At 34.8% G+C, this 21,664-nt stretch overlaps 1 long non-coding RNA gene across 5 annotated transcripts in view; it reads left to right on the top strand.

The window, feature by feature from the left end:
• The window catches only part of LOC130047869 (uncharacterized), a 107,734-nt gene extending 90,535 nt beyond the window's left edge, over positions 1 to 17,199 (top strand). For all 5 annotated transcript variants that reach the window (XR_008796684.1, XR_008796685.1, XR_008796681.1 and 2 more), the window contains one exon: positions 14,147 to 17,199. This is a non-coding gene — a long non-coding RNA (uncharacterized LOC130047869). The remainder of the gene's footprint in view (positions 1 to 14,146) is intronic.
• Positions 17,200 to 21,664: the final 4,465 nt, after the last annotated feature.

Below are 21,664 nucleotides of genomic sequence, written 5' to 3'. Positions count from 1 at the left end.
CCGTTAATTTCTCGTTTTTCATTGAACAGTTGTGAAACTTCTGTTGTACTCATATGGTAAGACTTGTAATGTATCGAGATGGTCGAATTATTTATATGCACGTGCAAGCACGTACGTGCACGTGAACAAAACTCTCAGATCTTTATAACTGATTTGAACTAGTATGGAATGGACTGAATGTTAAAAGATAGTTATATATTCACATGCTATACAGTTTCCAATGGTCAAAACCACTTGTACTGAAATAAGTGACACCACTTGCTAAATGGGGGAGTGTTTGGGGAACATCTGTAACGGTCCCCGTTACAATAAGTACTAGTTATTATTATTATTATTATTAAGGTCTTCCGTTACCAACGGAAGACCTTCTAGTGATTCTACTGTTTATTATTATTTTTTTTTTCCCTTTCGTCTCCGAGACCGTTGGAAGGATTTTCCTGAAACTTTCACAGATTGAAGAGAACGAGTGTACCTCGAGGCATTTTTTTCATTTTTTCAAAATTCACTTCCGTTCGTGAGATTCGTCCGATTTTCCGGTTTTTGTCAGCAACTTTGTCCGGGGGTAAACTTGAAAACCACTAAAGATAATCGAATGAAACTTTCAGGGATGATAGATCTATTTTCTCTATGGTGCATGCACGTAATATTTTTTGTCGCCGTCACTTCCGGTCGTCACCGGAAGTGATTAAATGAATCATCAATTTCAAACTTTTTTCTTTCAAATTGAAACCTATTTCGGTTTACTATATCTCGTTTTAATTCTCAAAAATTGTTGACCCCACCGGAAGTTGAATCTCCAACTTCCGGTTATAGCAAAGAAAGACTATTCATTCTCTCATTTTTCAGTGCCATAAATCTCGCTTATGAAACTAGTTAATGAGTTGAGTTTTACATATATTATAGTCACTATAAATGTCTAGAGTAACGTCAAATATTTTTGTAAAATTCACTTCCGGTCGGCAAATACGGCTTATTAACTGTTTTCGTTGTCCAGCGTTTTTCTCAGAAACGGTAAAAGATAGAGTCACCAAATTTTTAGAGTTAATAGATCTCACTTTGTAGGCGTGCAATAGGGGGCAAAGAATGTCGGGCGTCACTTCCGGTCGTCACCGGAAGTGATTAAATGAATAAAAAATTCCAAACTTTTTTCTTTGAAATTGAAACCTATATCGGTTTATTAGGTCTCGTTCTAATTCTCAAAAACTATTGACCCCACCGGAAGTTGAATCTCCAACTTCCGGTTATATCAAAGTAAGACTATTCATTCTCTCATTTTTCAGTGCCATAAATTTCGGTCATAAAACAAGTTAATGATTTGAATTTTACATATGTTATAGACACTATAAATGTCTTAGAGTATGTTTAAATATTTTTGTAAAATTCACTTCCGGTCGTGAGATATGGGGTGGACATATTCAAACCTTGTTTTTTCAGTTTCTCAATAATGAATACAGATAGACGCTTGAAACTTGTAGAGTTGATCAACTAACATCAGTCCATTGTACACATACATTCAATTTTTTTGTCCGTCACCTCCGGTCTATACCGGAAGTAATTTAAAAAATGTCGATTTTCCGATTTCTTCGAGTGATTTCTCAGAGATGGCTGGACATATTTTCTTGAAATTTTTAGGAATAATGTCTTATGAAATTACCTTGCTATAATTATTTTTGTTTTTACAAAATTCACTTCTGGTCGGAAATATGGCCGATTTTCTGTTTCTCAAAAGGAATTTTGTCCAGCATTTTTCTTGGAAAAGGTAAAATATAGGTTCATCAAATATTCAGGGATCATCAATCTCCGTTTGTAACCGTGCTGTAGGGGGTTGAACATGTCGACCGTCTCTTCCTGTCGTCACCGGAAGTGATTGAAATAATCGTAAATTTCAAAAAAATTCTTTTAAATTGAAACCTATACTTGTTTATTAAGTCTCTTTCAAAGTGTCAAAAGAATATTGACCCCGTCGGTAGTCAAAACGACTAGTTCCGGTTTCTTGATAAAATACTTTTTTACTTTTCGTCTCTTTGTCCCCATAACTCTCGCTTATATTTGAAGTCTTTCATATGATTCTCACATGTCTTAAGAACAGTATCAACTTCTAGAGTTTTGACTATTTTGTTTTTCTAAATTGACTTCCGGTCGGTAGTTACCAACTACTTTTTCTTTCTTTAGTTTACAATGTACTTCTTTTTGTTGAGAACTCTTTCAGATAGAGACGTGAAATTTTCAGGGAATAGAGACAGTAAAGAGTCGCTGTCATTTATAGGAAAACACATCTGAATAGTACTTCCGGTTGTCACCAGAAGTTACAAGAAATGAGTAAAAAATTCGATAATACATTTCTCACTTATTGTTCAAGTACACTCTCTGATAGATTTGAATGGTTTTCGTAGGATCAGAAAACTCTTTACCGGAAGTGAACAAACGGAAGACCTACTCATTACTAGTAATGAGTGTCTAGTTATTATTCTTTTTCTCCGGTACTTTTTTGTCCGGTAGTGTTCTCAGAAACTACAAAAGGGATCGATATGAAACTTTCCAGGATGATAGTATAGCGTTTGTAGATGTGCATAGTGATAGTCATTTTGTTTGCACGTGCATGCACGCGCGCGCACGTGCATTGCAATTTTGGTACAAAAAATGGAAAATCAGAATATTGAAGGAAGCGATATAAAACCTAAATAGGATGATAGTATATCATTTGTACATATGAAAAATAATAGTTATTTTGCCAGCACGCGCACGCATGCGCGTGCACACACATTACAAAATTTGTACGCTAACTTTGGAATCAGTCTAACTTTTTTGTTGTTCATTGAAATGGCTTGAAATTCATATCATAGGTAGATATTGAGACCCTTAACTGATTTACATGGTCAAAATTACCAATGTGCACGCGCATGCACGTGCACTTCATTTTGATTGGATAATGCTAAAACGTTTGTAACTATCTTATTTATGAAGCGAATGAGATGATATTCACAGCATATGTAGACAATATGTGTATCTATATGTTGGTGTAACAAAAAATGCCAACGCACACGCGCATGCGCGTGCAACGTTTTTTAAATGTTCAATTTTTAAAGGACGATAACGTTTTTGTTTTTCATCAAATTCTATTCATATTAGGGGTTTAGATGTATCTTGGTACTTCTTACAAATTGCTGTGGTTAGAATTACTGCTCAGCACGTGCATGCACGTGTGCTGATTTCTGATTGGACGATTTTAAAATCGCTATAACTTCCTTATATTTGGTGGAAACGTTATGAAATTCATACTGTGGGTATATGATACAAATGCCTGTTGAACGACATCAACAAAAAATCGGAATCATACATGCGTGCGCGTGTATGCACGTGCAACGCTTTCTTTCATTTCTTGGTACTGAAATGACCATATTGAACGTACTACATGTAATTAAAGGCTAAAATAAAATGATTTTTTCCTATAGATTCACAAGGACATCACTTTTTAATTGGGGGAGGTTTGGGGAACATCTGTAACGGTCCCCGTTACAATTAGAACTAGTTTTCATTATATTTACATTTTGTTAATATGGTAACTGTAAAATCTTTGCTTCAGCATATACAGCAAAATTACTGAACAGCATTATAATTTATACTGAATACTCTACAACATCAAAGAGATATGACATATACCTTACACATTTTCAGCTTAAGGTAATATTACCTAGATATAATAGTTATACACTGAATTTGAAATTGATTTTTTTTTAAATTCATTGCATACTAGAATTTTTATCTAATTAAATATTTAATGCATATGTTTTGTGTATTTGTATATTCACAAATGATGTTAACTTAAATGATTAATTGAAAATAAAATGATAGATATTTTAATGTTTATTTCATTTTTTCCCCCTCCCTCCCAACCCTAATTTGAAGAAAAAAGTCTGCAAACCAATGAATTAAAAAAGTGTGGCCTAACTAGATAATACAGACTATAGGAACTCTTCAATTTCAGAAGATAGAATATTGTGTAATGGAAGTTATATCATTTGAATGGAAAATTTAGTGACTTTTCATTTTAGGATTTTCATACCTAGACGGTAAGCAATGCAAAATTAATAGTGATTAGTGTTTGAGAATCGGAAGAAATTTGCAATCGATTATCGAATTGAATGAGAGATATCTTTTGATTCATAATCGAGATTATACAGAAAATTAAATTTTAGATAATCATATTTCATTCACACAAATAAATAAATCAAACACTGGCGTTACTTCCTGCATTTGTTTAATACTGTTAAATAACTAACAGCAAGGTACAGTGTAACAGTTATATTTTCGCCTTTAATTTCTAGATTAATTTTTTCCCAACTGAACCATCAATGTTTTGACTTTCGGCTTTATCAATTTTGTGGCCATGATTCTGATTTGTCAAGATGGATTTGTAAGTTCCATGACAAAGGAAATATAAATAAATGTACTGACAATTTGACTGAAAATCTATAACAGGATACCTAAAAAACCCCACAGAGGCCTATTATTGGAATTCCTCTTACCTACCGTATATACTCGCCAATAGGTCGGTTCACCTATAAGTCGGTTGTATATTTTGTAGGCTATTTTGGAGGGATTTGCCATTGACCTGCTTATAAGTCGGTATAATTTTTTTTTAAGAATCGGTTGACAATTTCAGATCAAATTTTAATGTTCTAACGTTTTCACCTTTGTTTTAAATAATATTTTTTGAAATGCGCTGATATTTATTCATTTTCTCAACAAATCAATTTCAATAATATACACTTAAGATGAATAAAATCATTAATTTAAAAATGTGTAAATACTTGTACTTTATGCATATAATCCTAGAATACATGAATAATATAATACAATATTTACAAGAATGCAATTTTTACAGAAAAAGTTGAATCCTTTGATATGACAAATGTTGATATACACAAAATTATCTTTATTTTGACCTGTGTATGTATTTTTAACTTTTATGTCCATCGGATGGGACGTTAAAGGGTGTCCCCTGTCAAGGATTGCAGTCTCCTTGACATGCAAAAGATTGTTTCCCTGATTTTTGAAAAAGAGTATGCTCACTGGGGGCCATCAGGGAGGCTCAAACACTCACAACCAAATATATTTCAATTATTTAACCACCATAGAATGGCTGAAATATTGTCAAAACGGCGTAAAACCGCAATCAATCAATCTTGGGCAACAAGCGTCAGCTAATTGACAGATAGAGCATTTGTACCCATGTAACAATCAATACATGTAATGAATAAAATAGCATTTAAGTTTTCCTTTTCTAAATAGTTAGATTGAATTATTTTATTGCCTTTTATATACATAATGGTGAAATATATCTTTCCATTATAGCCGACTGATATTCAATTAGAATTTTACAGCACACATTGTGTAGAATTAACCACACTCACATTCTATATGCGCTTCTTTGTTGATTCACATAATCTTCATTATTTATACACAAAGTTGAACCCATTAAGTTTTAGTCAAAATTGCTCAATTTAAAAGAGGGAATAAAAAAACATGTATTCTTGATATTCTGTTCATCATGTAATATGTTGAATGATAAGCCTTATAGCTGTATCATTTACTTAAAGTTTAGTTATACTATAAAGTCACGTCTTAAAGGACACATCGCATGTTTTTAAACTTTTTAATTTTTTCAGCAAAATTAATTCATTTCATGCCTAAAACTACTTTACATGTGTTTTAAATGAAACAGTTTGCGTAGTTTTCGAGTTTGAAAGCGATGAAATTCAAATCTTGCGATATGCATATTTTCTTCGATATTTTACGCGCCATTATCTGTGATGTCATATGCGACCTCGAGCGAGAAGATTTGAAAACAGTTGATTGCCATTTCATAAACAGATTAGATTTAATTTACAAACAAACAATTATCACATTAACAGCTTGTAAATAACGCTGCATTAGGGTGTTTTGTGCCGTTTAAGGGTGTACTTGCTGTCATTAGAGAGGATTTGGACTTGTTTTTTTCAATTTTCGAAGGAAGGTATGAGGGACAAGACGTGTATATTTTTTGTCGGCACAACGACTTTGCCTTTAAAAAAACCTAGTAGAATTTGTCCCTGTACTTTTTCAAACAAGCACTTGGACAAAGACGTAGATAAACTGCGAGAAAATGGTTCTATCGAAGCTACGCACTGTTACATATAGGTCTACGGCATATACTTTCCGTTCTGCTCTCGAATTCAATACACACTCGCACCAACTGACCCTCACCTTGTAACAACATATAGGCAGAACTTTGCTAGCAGTGTCTACCAACTGGTAGTTTAAAAAAAATTAAAGATAAAAGATATTTGAACTTTCAATTATAAATAATAAAATATAATATTTCCTGACTTTGAATTGAATTATAATGCTTTCATTTTTTTTTTTAAGGAACACGTACGTGTTTACAACAACAGCACGCCGCGCTCCCACTACCTAAGTAACAACGTGTTGATAACAAAAAATAATGATTAGGCCTAATAAACTTGCTTTAATAAAATGATTTAAAAGTATTGTGATTTTCACAATAAGTTTGATCATTAGGGTCTTCAGCGGAAGACCCTTCTATTATTCTATTGTTGATTTTTCACTTTTCTTCTTCTTATTATTATTATTATTCTTTTTTTTTCTCCTTACCGATTTTTGTGCAGAAGATTTCTCGGAGATGGCTTAATCAATTTGCTTCAAATTTTCAGGATTGATGCGTTGCCATTTGAAGTTTGTACCGCCGTTTCAATTTTTGACAAATCACTTCCGGTTGGAAGTTATCCCCCTTTTATCGATTTTCAGATGACCATTTTGTCCAGACAAAAACGATAAAAGCTAGAGTGCTGAAATTTTCAGTGATGTTAGACGACATGTTGTAGTTGTGCACCTGGGTTTTCAAAATTTCCAGAAGTGCCTAGTATGGAAGCTCGGTAGGGGTCGAAAATGGAGTTTTAAAAAGTGTCCCATTTTTCTCCACGTTTTAAATCATAACTATTTACTCGTAAATATTTTGCTTAGACACATATAACAAAAGTTGTACAGTTTATTGAGATCTTTCGTGTCATATCAAGAAATGGGCCCATAGGCCTCATGGCTCGCCTGAACCATTGAATTTCTGTTACAATGATTAACTTTTTTCTCACGAAACTTTTGATAAGACATGTAGAATAAAAGTTGTTCAGGTTTGCAAGATCTATCTAATGATATAAAAAAACTAGGCCTCAGGGCGTCATGGCTCGCCTGAATAGTCGAATTTGTATCACAATTAATAACATTAATAACTTTTTTCTCGAGAAACTTTTGACAAGACATGTAGAACAAAAGTTGTTCAGTTTCGCAAGGGTTAACTAACGATGTTAATAAATAGGCCTGCGGGTCTCATGACTCACCTGAACAGTTGGGTTATTGTTGCAATCTATAACATTTTTGTCAAGAAACTTTTAATAAGACATCTTGAACAAAAGTTGTTCAGTTTTGCAAGATCTTTCGAACATCATGAAAAAGGCCAACGGGCCTCATGGCTCGCCTGAACAGTTTGATCAGTGTCACAATTACTAACTTTTTTCTGGAGAAACTTTTGATAAGACATGTAGAACAAAAGTTGTTCAGTTTTGCAAGATCTTTCAAACGATATCAAGAAAAAGGCCCACGGGCCTTATGACTCGCCTTAACAGTGATAAATGTCGCATAACGTTATACTCGTAAATATTTTTTTTAGACATATATAACAAAAGTTGTACAGTTTATTGAGATCTTTCGTGCCGTATCAAGAAATGGGTCCATGGGCTTCATGGCTCGCCTGAACCATTGAATTTCTGTTACAATGATTAACTTTTTCCTCACGAAACTTTGATGAAACATGTAGAATAAAAGTTGTTCAGTTTTGCAAGATCTATCTAATGATATCAAAAAATAGGCCTGCGGGGGTCATGGCTCGCCTGAACAGTCGAATTTGTATCACAATTAATAACATGAATAACTTTTTTCTCGAGAAACTTTTGATAAGACATGTAGAACAAAAGTTGTTGAGATTCGCAAGCGTTACTAACGATGTTAAGAATAAGGCCTGCGGGTCGCATGGCTCACCTGAACAGTTGGGTTATTGTTGTAATCTATAACATTTTAGTCAAGAAACTTTTAATGAGACATCTAGAGCAAAAGTTGTTCAGTTTTGCAAGATGTTTCAAACAACATCATGAAAAAGGCGAACGGGCCTCATGGCTCGCCTGAAGAGTTTGATTAGTGTCACAATCAATAGCTTTTTTCTGGAGAAACTTTTGATAAAACATGTAGACCAAAAGTTGTTCAGGTTTGAAAGATCTTTCAAACGATATCAAGAAAAAGGCCCATGGGCCTTATGACTCGCCTTAACAGTCTGATAAATGTCGCAATTAATAACTTTTTTCTTAAGAAAATTTCCATAGGACATGTAGAACAAAATTTGTTCAGTTTTGCGAGATATATCTAGAATGATATAAAAAAAATAGGCCTCCGGGCGGCATGACTCGCCTGATCAGTTGAATCTGTATCGCAGTAAATAACATTATTAACTTTTTTCTCGAAAAAAAGCTGACCCCTTTAATTAGTTGCCGAGAGGTAGACAGAGTCTTTAATTTATAACATTTAAATGATCAATATTTGTAAAACATTACCAAAGCTAAATTGTACGTCTAGACAATATATTTGTATCATTATTTATGAACGAAAATGTCAGTCAAATTCTTATCTAATCACATCTAAATTTGGACGGAAGACCCACTCGTTGCTCGCAACGAGATCGAATCTAGTTATTATTATTATTTTTTCTTTCTTTTCGAAATGCACCCGTGACAGTAGGCCTAGTTGTCAATGATACATAATCGTATCATAATTTAGGCCTATCTAACTTCTCCAAAAATAAATTTAATATTTATTGCACTGTTTAGTTTAGAAAAGCAACAACGCTAATTACAGTTGTTTACAGAAATGGCATTACCAAATTGTGTTTAGACAGTGATCCCATGTAAACATTATTTACTCGCAAATTTATGCAGATTTCGTACTCGCTTTTCTCGCTACATTTGGGTCGCTATTTGTATGCACTGGTGGCTAAAAGATGTAAGACTCGATCGGGAAATTTGTCAACATCGAAATAAATGTTATCCATGGTAAATAAATCAGGCCCCTAAAACCCGAGTTTTTAAAAATATCTAACACTACTTTTACAACAAGTTGATCGACGAAGGTCGCATATGACGTCACTGTACCACGTGACTACCTATCTAATTAACTAGGCTTTTTGAAATTGGGGCTTAGATTTAAGTCCGTATTGTGGCTAATTATCGCAATACTTCAGCGAACGAACTATTACAATTAATTTCTATAAGCATAAGGAAGACAAAATGCATATAATTCTGTATACTTTGAAAACACGAGATGTGTCCTTTAATAAAATACAAATTGAATTCTTCCTACAAATTAAATAGATGAAAATATTTTGTCGCAGTAAACTATTTAATCTGAGAAGTGTTCTTCCAATTGCAAATGCCATCAACAATTAATACCTCACCTCTGGTTTTTTATTAGCTCACCTGAGCTGAAAGCTCAAGTGAGCTTTTCTGATCACCCGTATTCCGGCGTCCGTACGTCTGTCTGTCTGTCTGTAAACTTTTCACATTTTCAACTTCTTCTCAACAACCACTGGGCCAATTTCAACCAAAGTTGGCACAAAACATCCTTAGGTAAAGGGAATTCTAAATTGTTAAAATGAAGGGCCAGGCCACCTTCCAAGGAGAGATAATCAAGAAGAGGTAAAAATAGGGTAGGGTCATTAAAAAATCTTCTTCTCAAGAACCACTGGGCCAGAAAAGATGAAATTTATAGATAAGCTTTATTAGGTAGTGCAGATTCTAAATTGTTAAAATCATGGCCCCCAGGGGTCATATGGGGCCACAATAGGGGATCAAAGTTTTACATACAAATATAATGGGAAAATCTTTAAAAATCTTCTTCTCAAGAACCACTGAGCCAGAAAAGCTGAGATTTATATGAAAGCTTCCTGATATAGTGCAGATTTTAAATTGTTAAAATCATGGCCCCCCCGGGGGTCGGATGGGGCCACAATAGGGGATCAAAGTTTTACATAAAAATATATAGGAAAAATCTTTAAAGGCATAGGGTCTAAGATATTGGTGAAATTTTGCATGTTCCAAAAAGGTGGCGAAATTTAAGATCATAACTAAAAAATCACAAAAAGTTCATCAGAATGTTTACAAACACATTGGATATGATAGTAATTACAAAATAATTCCCTGTTCTCATTTGCCTAAACTGGTACCCTGTTGACTTCGCATCTCTTATGTTTGTGTGTAGCCACTAATCAGCGGGGTACCAGTTTAATATATTGTCCTCCAGACAAAATTTTTATAAAGGGCTAAAACGTCAAAATGACTTCAATTTCCAAGCGCTGCAGCTATAGATAACTCAAAATTAATACTGCAATTTTGTTTTCTGGAGTTCTTCTTGCAAAATATTGTGATGTCATTTTTAAGATAAAAGATAGACCCTATGCCTTTAAAAATCTTCTTCCCAAGAACCACTGAGCCAGAAAAGCTGAGATTTATATGAAAGCTTTCTGATATAGTACAGATTCTAAATTGTTAAAATCATGGCCCCCGGGGGTCGGATGGGGCCACAATAGGGGATCAAAGTTTTACATACAAATATATAGGGAAAATCTTTTAAAATCTTCTTCTCAAGAACCACTGAGGCAGAAAAGCTGAGATTTATATGAAAGCTTCCTGATATAGTGCAGATTCTAAATTGTTAAAATCATGCCCCCCCCGGGGGTCGGATGGGGCCACAATAGCGGGGTCAAAGTTTTACATACAAATATATAGGAAAAATCTTTAAAAATCTTCTTCCCAAGAACCACTGAGCCAGAAAAGCTGAGATTTATATGAAAGCTTCCTTATATAATACAGATATTAAATTCTTAAAATCATGGCCCCTTGGAGTAGGATGGGGCCACAATAGGGGATCAAAGTTTTACATACAAATATATAGGAAAAATCTTTAAAAATCTTCTTCCCAGAACCACTAAGCCAGAAAAGCTGAGATTTATATGAAAGCTTTCTGATATAGTGCAGATTCAGGTTTGTTAAAATCATGGCCCCCGGGGGTAGGATGGGGCCACAATAGGGGATCAAAGTTTTACATACAAATATATAGGGAAAATCTTTAAAAATCTTCTTCTCAAGAACCATTGGTCCAAAGAAGTTAACATTTACATGAAAGCTTTCTGACATAGTGTAGATTCAAGTTTGCAAAAACCATGGCCTCCAGGGGTAGGTTTGGGGCCATAATAGGGACTACGGTTATACATGCAAATAGATATGGAAAATCTTCTGATATGGACCAAGGTGACTCATGTGAGCGATGTGGCCCATGGGCCTCTTGTTCTAAAAATAGTGGGCTGAGACAGATATATCTCAGCATCTCACCTTCCATTCGTTATAGGTGGTGAGGTTAAAACGATGAAATTGAACAGCATGAAGAAATTATTGTGCACCAAATAGCAATGCATTTAATCCAAGAATCATCAGTAGATTTAGAATGACTGTTCTTTTCAGTTGGGAGGTGCATTATTGTTGCCCTTTCAGTAGGGTTTTTCAGCAAAGTGTAATTTTTATACGCCCGTCTTTAGACGGGACGTATTATGGTACAGCGATGTCTGTACGTCTGTCCGTCCATCTGTTTGGGGTTTTCTCTTTATAATTTCATTTCCCTTTCACATATCATGCTGAAACTTGCTGTGTAGCTTCTTTGTGGGTCACTCTAGATCATACTGCAATTTTGATCAATTTTGACCTTATTTCCAGGAGTTTTGCCTCTTTATTTGGAAATAATTATTATATGGAGGGTACATAATTTGTCCACCCTACTCCTCCCACAGTTTTCAACTGAGGACCTTCTTATTTTGTGGAGTGTTTGTATGGGTATTGAAGATGTGCATGTGGGATGGATTTTGATTTTCTACAATTTTTGAGAAAATTACAGGCTGTTGAACTTAGTCTATTTGGAAATTAATATTCTTTGGAGGGTACATAATTTGTCTGCCCAATTCCTCCTACAGTTTTCAAGTGAGGACCTTCTTATTTTGTGGAGTGTTTGTATAGGTACTGAAGATGTGCATATGGGATGGATTTTGATTTTCTACAATTTTGGAGAAAATTACAGGTTGTTGAACTTAGTCTATTTGGAAATTAATATTCTATGGAGGGTACATAATTTGTCCGCCCAACTCCTCCCACAGTTTTCAAGTGAGGACCATCTTTTTTTGTGCAGTGTTTGTATGGGTATTGAAGATGTGCATCTAAGGAAGGATTTTGATTTTCTTCCATTTTTGAAAAAATTACAGGTTGTTGAACTTGGTTCATTTTGAGGAAATCTCGATATTTAAGCTAAGACCCTTTGTTCATATGAAAGTTTGTCACAGCCTCATGATGGCTGATACTACCTGAAGCAAAGTTATACAAATTATAGCACAAGAAAAACACCCTATGTAAGCATTTCACGGGCGTATTATTTACTGTTTGCGGTACTCTTGTTGTCAAAATGTTGCTGGCTGTATTGCCTACCTTGTTCATCTATTATAATTGGTGATGTGTTTAAAAAATGGTTTCTATGCAAGATTTGTATAATCCATTTAAATGAAAACACTCTAAAGTTTGATATTTTATCAGAAATATACCTGAAATACCATTAAAAACAAGGAGGGGGAAAGGGACCTGAAGTCCTATACACAAGCACCTGTAAGTTTACTTGTCAAGATATAAGGCTCACAGCTGGTATGACCAGTCAACAGGGGATGCTTAATCCTCCTAGGGGCCTGATCCAACCTCTGATATATACAGGGCTCCATGTTTGCCCAGCTCTTAATTTTTTATTCCATATAGGAGTTATGAGATTGATCACTGTTCATTATCTTTGACTTTTTACATGAGCAAAATTAAGACTATATGACTATTTTTGTAGATTGAATAAATTGTAGATATTTCAGTGTCAATTGTTGATGCTTACGAAGGTAACTTCGTGGGGATTTTCTTAGCTGATTTGCGTAGAGCTCTTGGAAATTAATTTCAAATTATAAGTAAGATCATCGACAATTTTCAAGATTGATTGATTGAACATTGTTTAACATCCCTCTCGAGAATATTTCACTCATATGGAGACGTCACCATTGCCGGTGAAGGACTGCAAAATTTAGGCTTTATACGCTTGGCGCTTGTGGCTTCTGAGTTGGGAGGTATCTTTACTGTGCCACACCTACTGTGATACGACACCTTGGTTTTCACGGTCTCAACCGAAGGACCACCCCATTTAATCGCCTCTTATGACAAGCAAGGGGTAGTGAGGACCTATTTTAACTCGGATCCCCACAGGATCAATTTTAAAGATAAAAGATAAGTAAATATATAAGGTTTTAGTACAAGTTTTTGCACTTTAAGCAATGAGAAATTGTTTATTTGTGTAAGCCATCGCTCGTATCAATCCTTTCCCATATTGTTTTTAAAGAGGAGTTGTAGAAAACAAATTTAAAATTAGCATAAACCCAAGAATTATTAAGTTATGTGTGGAGTTTTTCAAAAATGATTTTGTGTTAGAATATTAATGTTGTAAAATATTTTAAATAAATTAGCAATTCTAAAGGTAAATGTATATATGTTGAAATAGTAAAATACAATCCAGACAAGGTGTTAACTCACCAGTGTACATTGTATATACATGTATGTACAACTGTATGTAGTCATAAATAATTGCACTTTGATTGTTTTAGAGACACAACGTACATTTATGCATAAGTTAATGACTTTTTAGGATACTTTTCAATTTTTAAAAAAAGATAATTTTTAATTTAAGAAGCATCTGGTGCAAACCTACATAAAATCAACTCCCATCAGTACTTTCAGAACTTTGATTTCTAGATTTCATAGCCCTTGGGATTAGCGATATTTTTAACTAGTACTCAGGAGACCAATAAGGCCTGTGGGCCTTTTGTTTCATTCACTGAAGAGATATTTATGGCATTGATGAAACAATGCATCTGAGCTTAAATACAGCAATGAATAGTTTCTCTAGAAGACTTCATATTTCATTACAGGTCACATTTTCAAGGTTTTTCATAAAGGAAAATACAATGAAGAAGATTCAGACATCATCACGTGGATCAGTTAAATTAAAGGAGGAAGAGAGACCCATTCTCTACTACAGTAAACGTTACAATTACCTTTTGGAAGAGGATAGAAAAGAAATTGTGAAAACACTTCTGCTTCTGAGAGTAATGGAAAATCGAGCAAGAACAAAAAAGAAAACCTAAACAGTGTTATAGATTTTTTTAGAGTCAATTTTCTAGGACTGGTCATAGCTAGTTTAGACAAGTTAATATGCAATTTTTTGAATTGATAAATGATGACTTAATTGAATTTATTAATTCATATGGAAATTAATACATTGGAAACAATGGCAGCTTATTGTGAATGTTATTTATAATTCAAAATGCATTGTGTCTACCTGATTTGAAAAAATGCATTGTGTATGCTTTTTGAGCACTCATCATTGTTTTATACATTTTTAGGTGTCGTGAGTCACCCGTGACCTATTTTTGCAATTGGCAGTCATCCTTCGGGTGTTAACAATAGAACATTTTTAATTTCTTCTTGATAGCTACTCTCCCAATTCTTTTCAAATTTGATATAGAACATTTTTGGGACAAGGGGGACATAAATTGTAAATTTTAGGACCCATGAACCCCTGTGGCCATAAGGGTGGGTGGGCCAAAAATTGACCAGCTTTCAAAAATCATCTTCTTTACAAGCACACATCTGTAAGAAAAACCAAATACATAGTGATGTAGAGGAGGATGGTCTACACTAAACATAAATTTCCTGATTCTCGGGCTAGAGGTTCTGACATTAAGATAGGGCATACTCAGGTGACCAATAAGGCTTTTGGGCCTCTTGTTTTTATTTCTTTTTAAATTCCCTGAGTTTTACTGATGGAAATTAGTTCTTTGGCTGTGCTTGTCAACTTTTCACATTTTCTTCTTTTTCTGCTGAACAAGAAGGCTAATTTCAGCCAAACATCCAAAATTCAGGGAATCTAGCATCATTCAGCTATGTGCCAGTGATGGTTTCCCGAAACGGGATAAGTTTTTGAAATAATGAAATTAAGTAATAGTGATTTTAAAATTGTAGTACTTAGATATCAGTTAATTCAAATGATGGCACTACAGTAATGATAAGGTGTACATAAGAATATTAGAGATGTTTGGCTTAGTAGTATATGAAGGTTCTTGTTATATTGATTGGAAAAAAAAATGAAGCACTGAAGGTTTAATCTTGCATTTTCATTATCATAAACAAAAAGTGAGATGGGGCCAACCAGCCAATACATGGAACTTCAGTATGCAATAAGGACTTTCCACTGAGATAATACAAAAAAGGATATATAATTCTATATTACATATGTCAAAAGATGTCATTGCTATGTGCCTGTACAAATTAAACAGTTAAAGACCTCGTACAACAATCCATTACCAGAGGAAACGTTAGAAGGTGTGAATATATATTTATTTATCCCGCTTCAGACAAATTTACAGGTAATTGAATGGATAAAAGCTAATCACACGACGTCCTGAAACTGACCATAACAAATTTATCCTGCTGAAGACCTGTAGAAAATTTGTTAAGATTTCATTAACATCTTTGATAAATATCATTCAATTACTAAATTGAATTCCATATACGTGTGTCTCATTGAAAATCATATTACCACAATATCAAAACATCACAATTAAAAATATGAACACTAACATTAAATAAACAAATCATGTATGTTGAAACTGAATACATGTAGATGTACACTGACAGCTACAGTCAGTTTGGGGCGTAATACAGAGTCATCCACGGTGTGAAATGGAAATCTATATTGGGACTCGCGCCCCATTTCATACCCTGGATGACTCTGTATTATGTCTTAAACTGACAGTGTAACTTAATTATAATATAAATTAATAATTTCTTTATCTACATAAGATGGTTATGTATTATTATGATGTATTCATATTCTATATTTCAGTTTGCGTTTGTATTTGATGAATTCAATTATGCATTGACAACATCAATTTTTATACATGTAGGCCTTTGATTGATTAATTATCTATCTAACTACATGTATCTACAGAACTGTATATATAATTCATTTAATATTTACCTAAATATGATATGTTAATCCATATTTTAGTTTCCATTTGTATGTAATAAATTCAATTGTACATTGGCAACATCTAGCTGATTCAATGTTTATAGGCCCATGCATGTTTAATTATCAAAATGGATATAATAATACGTGCATTGATTATGAAAATTCAATGAAAAAATGAAAACCTGTAGCTGATGTAAATATAATTTCAATATCAATTCCTATGGGCCTCTTGTTTTAATTTCTAATTACATAATTGTAATGGTTGCTATGCATGATGACATTATTCTAATCTGGATGTTTCCTATCGTAACTTTTAATTGGTTAAAATAATGTCCTTATCATATACTTTAAAGAGAATATTGACAAAACGTGTTCTTCATAAATATCATGACATTGTTTAGAATTTACTTCAAATTGTGTGCATCAATGAGTTTCAAGTGTTAAAAATGAATGAAATTCTACGTCATAATATATCACTCGTGACGTCATCTCTCTGGAACCATGCAAGATAAGACCATAGAATTTTCAATGCACAATTAGGCATACATGTGTGTCATTTTAAAGCAAAAATCTCATTTTTGATAAATTTCCTGATTTGTAATATATTGGACTCGAGTAGTTTAATAATTTGGCATCAGCATAATAAATTAATATTCCTCAACTCAAATACAAAATGGAAGAAACTCTTGGTCAATTTTTCATGCCTGAAACTCTACATATATGAGCATTTATGCCAATATTACATCAAGACAGAGTACTAGGGTATATGAGGTATGCACATACATCTGCATTTCTATGGGTACAGCATTGAGAGTGAACTAATTGTTAATAAGAGAATTGAATGATATTCACAGAATATGTGACCAGCCATGAGATTTTGGTTCCATTTTAGATTTTAGTTGCATTAATATTACTATTAATGTAAATGTAATTTAAGTAGCAGGTTACTTATATATTACATTGTGTAAATTATCTTATAGCTATAATAAATACATGTGACCATAGCTATGATTCTTCCGAATTTTATCATTTTACCCCCTGTGCATGTATAGTGAGAGTGATGTACAAAGTGTGTGTATAGTGAGTTTGATGTACAGAGTGTGTGTATTGTAAGAGTGAGGTACAGAGTGTGTGTATAGTGAGTGTGATGTACAGAGTGTGTGTATAGTCAGTTTGATGTACAGAGTGTATGTATAGTGAGAGTGACGTACAGAGTGTATGTATAGTGAGTTCGATGTACAGAGTGTGTGTATTGTAAGAGTGAGGTACAAAGTGTGTGTATAGTGAGTGTGATGTACAGAGTGTGTGTATAGTGAGTTTGATGTACAGAGTGTGTGTATTGTAAGAGTGAGGTACAAAGTGTGTGTATAGTGAGTGTGATGTACAGAGTGTGTATATAGTGAGATTGATTGATTAAATATTGTTTAACGTCTGTCTCGAGAATATTTCACTCATATGGAGACATCACCACTGACGGTGAAGGGCTGCAAAATTTAGGCCTATGCTCGGCGCTTATAGCCATTGAGCAGGGAGGGATCTTTATCGTGCCACACCTGCTGTGACAAGGGACCTCGGTTTTTGCGGTCTCATCCGAAGGACTGCCCCATTTAGTTGCCTCTTATGACAAGCAAGGGGTACTAAGGATCTATTCTAACATGGATCCCCACGGAACTGATGTACAGAGTGTATGCATAGTGAGAGTGATGTACAGAGTGTATATTGTAAGTGTGATTAACAATGTATGTGTAGTGTGAGTGATGTACAGGGTGTGTATTAGTATAGTGAGGTTCATGCACAGAGTGTGTATATTGTAAGAGTGAAGTACAAAGTGTGTGTATAGTGAGTGTGATGTACTGAGTGTATGTATAGTGTGAGTGATGTACAGGGTGTGTCTATAGTGAGGTTGATATACAGAGTGTGTAAATTGTAAGAGTGAAGTACAAAGTGTGTGTATGATGGGTGTTATGTACAGAGTGTATGTATAGTGAGAGAGATGTACAGAGTGTATGTATAGTGAGAGAGATGTACAGAGTGTGTGTGTAGTGAGAGGAATGTACAGAGAATGTAATGTGCAGAGTGTGTGTATAATAAGTGTGATTTGTATAGTGAAAGGGATGTACAGAATATGTATATTGTAAGTGTAATGAACAGAGTGTGTGTATAATGAGTGTAATGGGTAGGGTGTGTATAATAGGAGGAATGTACAGGGTGTGTGTATAGTGAGTTTGATGTACGGAGTGTGTGTATCGTGATAGTGATGTACAGGGTGTGTTAATAGTGAGTTTGATGTACAGAGTGCGTATAGTGAAAGTGATGTACAGAACATGTATATTGTAAGTGTGATGTATAGAATGTGTATAGTAAGTGTGATGTACTGAGTGTATATATAGTGAGTTTGATGTACAGAGTGTGTGTATTGTGTGAGTGATGTACAGAGTGTGTGTGTATGGTGAGAGTGGTGTACAGAGTGTGTATATAGTGAGAGTGATGTATAGTGTGAGTGGTGTACAGAGTGTGTGTGTATTGAGAGTGATGTACAGAGTATGTGTATAGTTAGTATGATTAACAGAATGTATGTATAGTGTGAGTGATATATAGATTGTGTGTATAGTGTGTTTGATGTACAGAGTGTGTGTATTGTAAGAGTTAGGTACAGAGTGCGTGCATAGTAGGTGTGATGTACTGAGTGTGTATATTGTTAGAGTGATGTACTGAGTGTGTGTATAGTGAGAGTGATATACAGTGTGTGTATTGTGAGGGGGATGTACAGTGTGTGTATAGTTAGGGTGATGTACAGTGTGTGTATAGTGAGAGTGATGTACACAATTTGTGTATAGTGGGTGTGATGTACAGAGTGTGTGTATAGTGAGAGTGAAGTACAGAGTGTGTGTATAGTGAGAGTGAAGTACAGAGTGTGTGTATAATGAGAGGAATGTACAGAGCATGTGGATGTGATGTGCAGAGTGTGTGTATAATAAGTGTGATTTGCATAGTAAGAGGATGTACAGAGTATGTATATTGTAAGTGTATAATGAACAGAGTGTGTGTAGTGTTAGTTGGATTTATGGAGTGTGTGTATAGCGAGAGTGATGTGCAAAGTGTGTTTATTGTGAATGATGTACAGAGTGTGTATAGTGAGTTTGATGTAAAGAGTGTGTGTATTGTGAGAGTGATGTACAGAGTGTGTTTATTGTGAGTGATGTACAGATTGTGGGTATAATGAGTTTGATTTGCAGAGTGTGTGTATAGTGAGAGTGATGTACTGAATTTGTGTATAGTGAATGTGATGTGCAGAGTGTGTGTATAATGAGTGTAATGTATATAATGGATGTCGTGTACAAAGTGTTTGTATATTCACAGTGCTGTGTAAAGTGTGTGTATAAAGTAAATGTGATATGCAGATTGTGATGTATGGAGTGTGTATATTGAGTTTCATGTACAGAGTTTGTGTATTAATTATGAGAGTGATGTAGGAAGTGTGTGTATAGTGAGAGTGATGTACAAAGTGTGTATAGTTAGTGTGATGTACCCAGTGTGTGTATAGTTAGAGGAATGTACAGAGCATGTGTATGTGATGTACCCAGTGTGTGTATAGTTAGAGTGATGTAGGAATTGTGTGTATAGTGAGAGTGATGTACAAAGTGTGTATAGTTAGTGTGATGTGCCCAGTGTGTGTATAGTTAGAGGAATGTACAGAGCATGTGTATGTGAAGTACAGAGTGTGTGTATAGTGAGAGGAATGTACAGAGCATGTGTATGTGATGTACAGAGTGTGTGTATAGTGAGAGGAATGTACAGAGCATGTGAATGTGATGTACAGAGTGTGTGTATAGTGAGAGGAATGTACAGAGCATGTGTATGTGATGTACAGAGTGTGTGTATAGTGAGAGGAATGTACAGAGCATGTGTATGTGATGTACAGAGTGTGTGTATAGTGAGAGGAATGTACAGAGCATGTGAATGTGATGTACAGAGTGTGTGTATAGTGAGAGGAATGTACAGAGCATGTGTATGTGATGTACAGAGTGTGTGTATAGTGAGAGGAATGTACAGAGCATGTGAATGTGATGTACAGAGTGTGTGTATAGTGAGAGGAATGTACAGAGCATGTGTATGTGATGTGCCCAGTGTGTGTATAGTGAGAGGAATGTACAGAGCATGTGTATATGATGTACAGAGTGTGTGTATAGTGAGAGGAATGTACAGAGCATGTGTATGTGATGTGCCCAGTGTGTGTATAGTGAGAGGAATGTACAGAGCATGTGTATGTGATGTACAGAGTGTGTGTATAGTGAGAGGAATGTACAGAGCATGTGAATGTGATGTACAGAGTGTGTGTATAATAAGTGTGATTTGTATAGTGAGAGGGATGTACAGAATATGTATATTGTAAGTGTAATGAACAGAGTGTGTGTATATAATGAATATAATGTGTAGGGTGTGTATAGTGGGAGGAATGTACAGGGTGTGTGTATAGTGAGTTTGATGTACGGTGTGTGTGTATCGTGATAGTGATATACAGGGTGTGTTAATAGTGAGTTTGATATATGGAGTGTGTGTATAGCGAGAGTGATGTACAGAGCATGTATATTGTACGTGTGATAATAATAATAATGATTAATAATAATGATTGGTTTTATATAGCGTCTTATCCAGGGTATGCTGCTCAAAGCGCTTTACAATAATCAATGTACATTATTACCCCGGCAGACCTTATATCAATCTAGAACTGTCTCAGCCTCCTAGGAATCATACAGTGCAAGCTGCAATTACAAGCGCTAGAGCGCTAACATTCTAACAATATCTTTCACTGTCTATAGCCAGGTACCCCGTTTACACTTGGGTGGAGTGAGGAAATTCATGTAAAGTGCATTTCCCAAGGACACAATGTCAGACCTGCCGTGGCCAGGACTCGAACCCACGACCTTTCGGTTGAGAGTCTGATGGCCTAACCACTCGGCCACAGACGCCACAATGTATAGAATGTGACGTGATGTATACATGTAGAATGTGTATAGTGAGTGTGATGTACTGAGTGTATGTATAGTGAGTTTGATGCGGAGTGTGTGTATTGTTAGAGTGATGTACAGAGTGTGTGTATAGTGAGAGTGAAGTACAGAGTGTGTGTATAGTGAGAGTGATGTACAGAGTGTGTTTATAGCGAGAGTGAAGTACAGAGTGTGTGTATAGTGAGAGTGAAGTACAGAGTTTGTGTATAGTGAAAGTGAAGTACAGAGTGTGTGTATATAGTGAGAAGAATGTACAGAGCATGTGAATGTGATGTGCAGAGTGTGTGTATAATAAGTGTGATTTGCATAGTGAGAGGGATGTACAGAGTATGTATATTGTAAGTGTAATGAACAGAGTGTGTGTATTGTCACTTTGATTTATGGAGTGTGTGTATAGCGAGAGTGAT

Source organism: Ostrea edulis, chromosome 7 (assembly GCF_947568905.1).
Source record: "Ostrea edulis chromosome 7, xbOstEdul1.1, whole genome shotgun sequence".
In the NCBI taxonomy this organism is placed as follows: Eukaryota; Metazoa; Mollusca; class Bivalvia; order Ostreida; family Ostreidae; genus Ostrea; species Ostrea edulis.
This window is presented reverse-complemented; position numbering and strand designations above follow the sequence as displayed.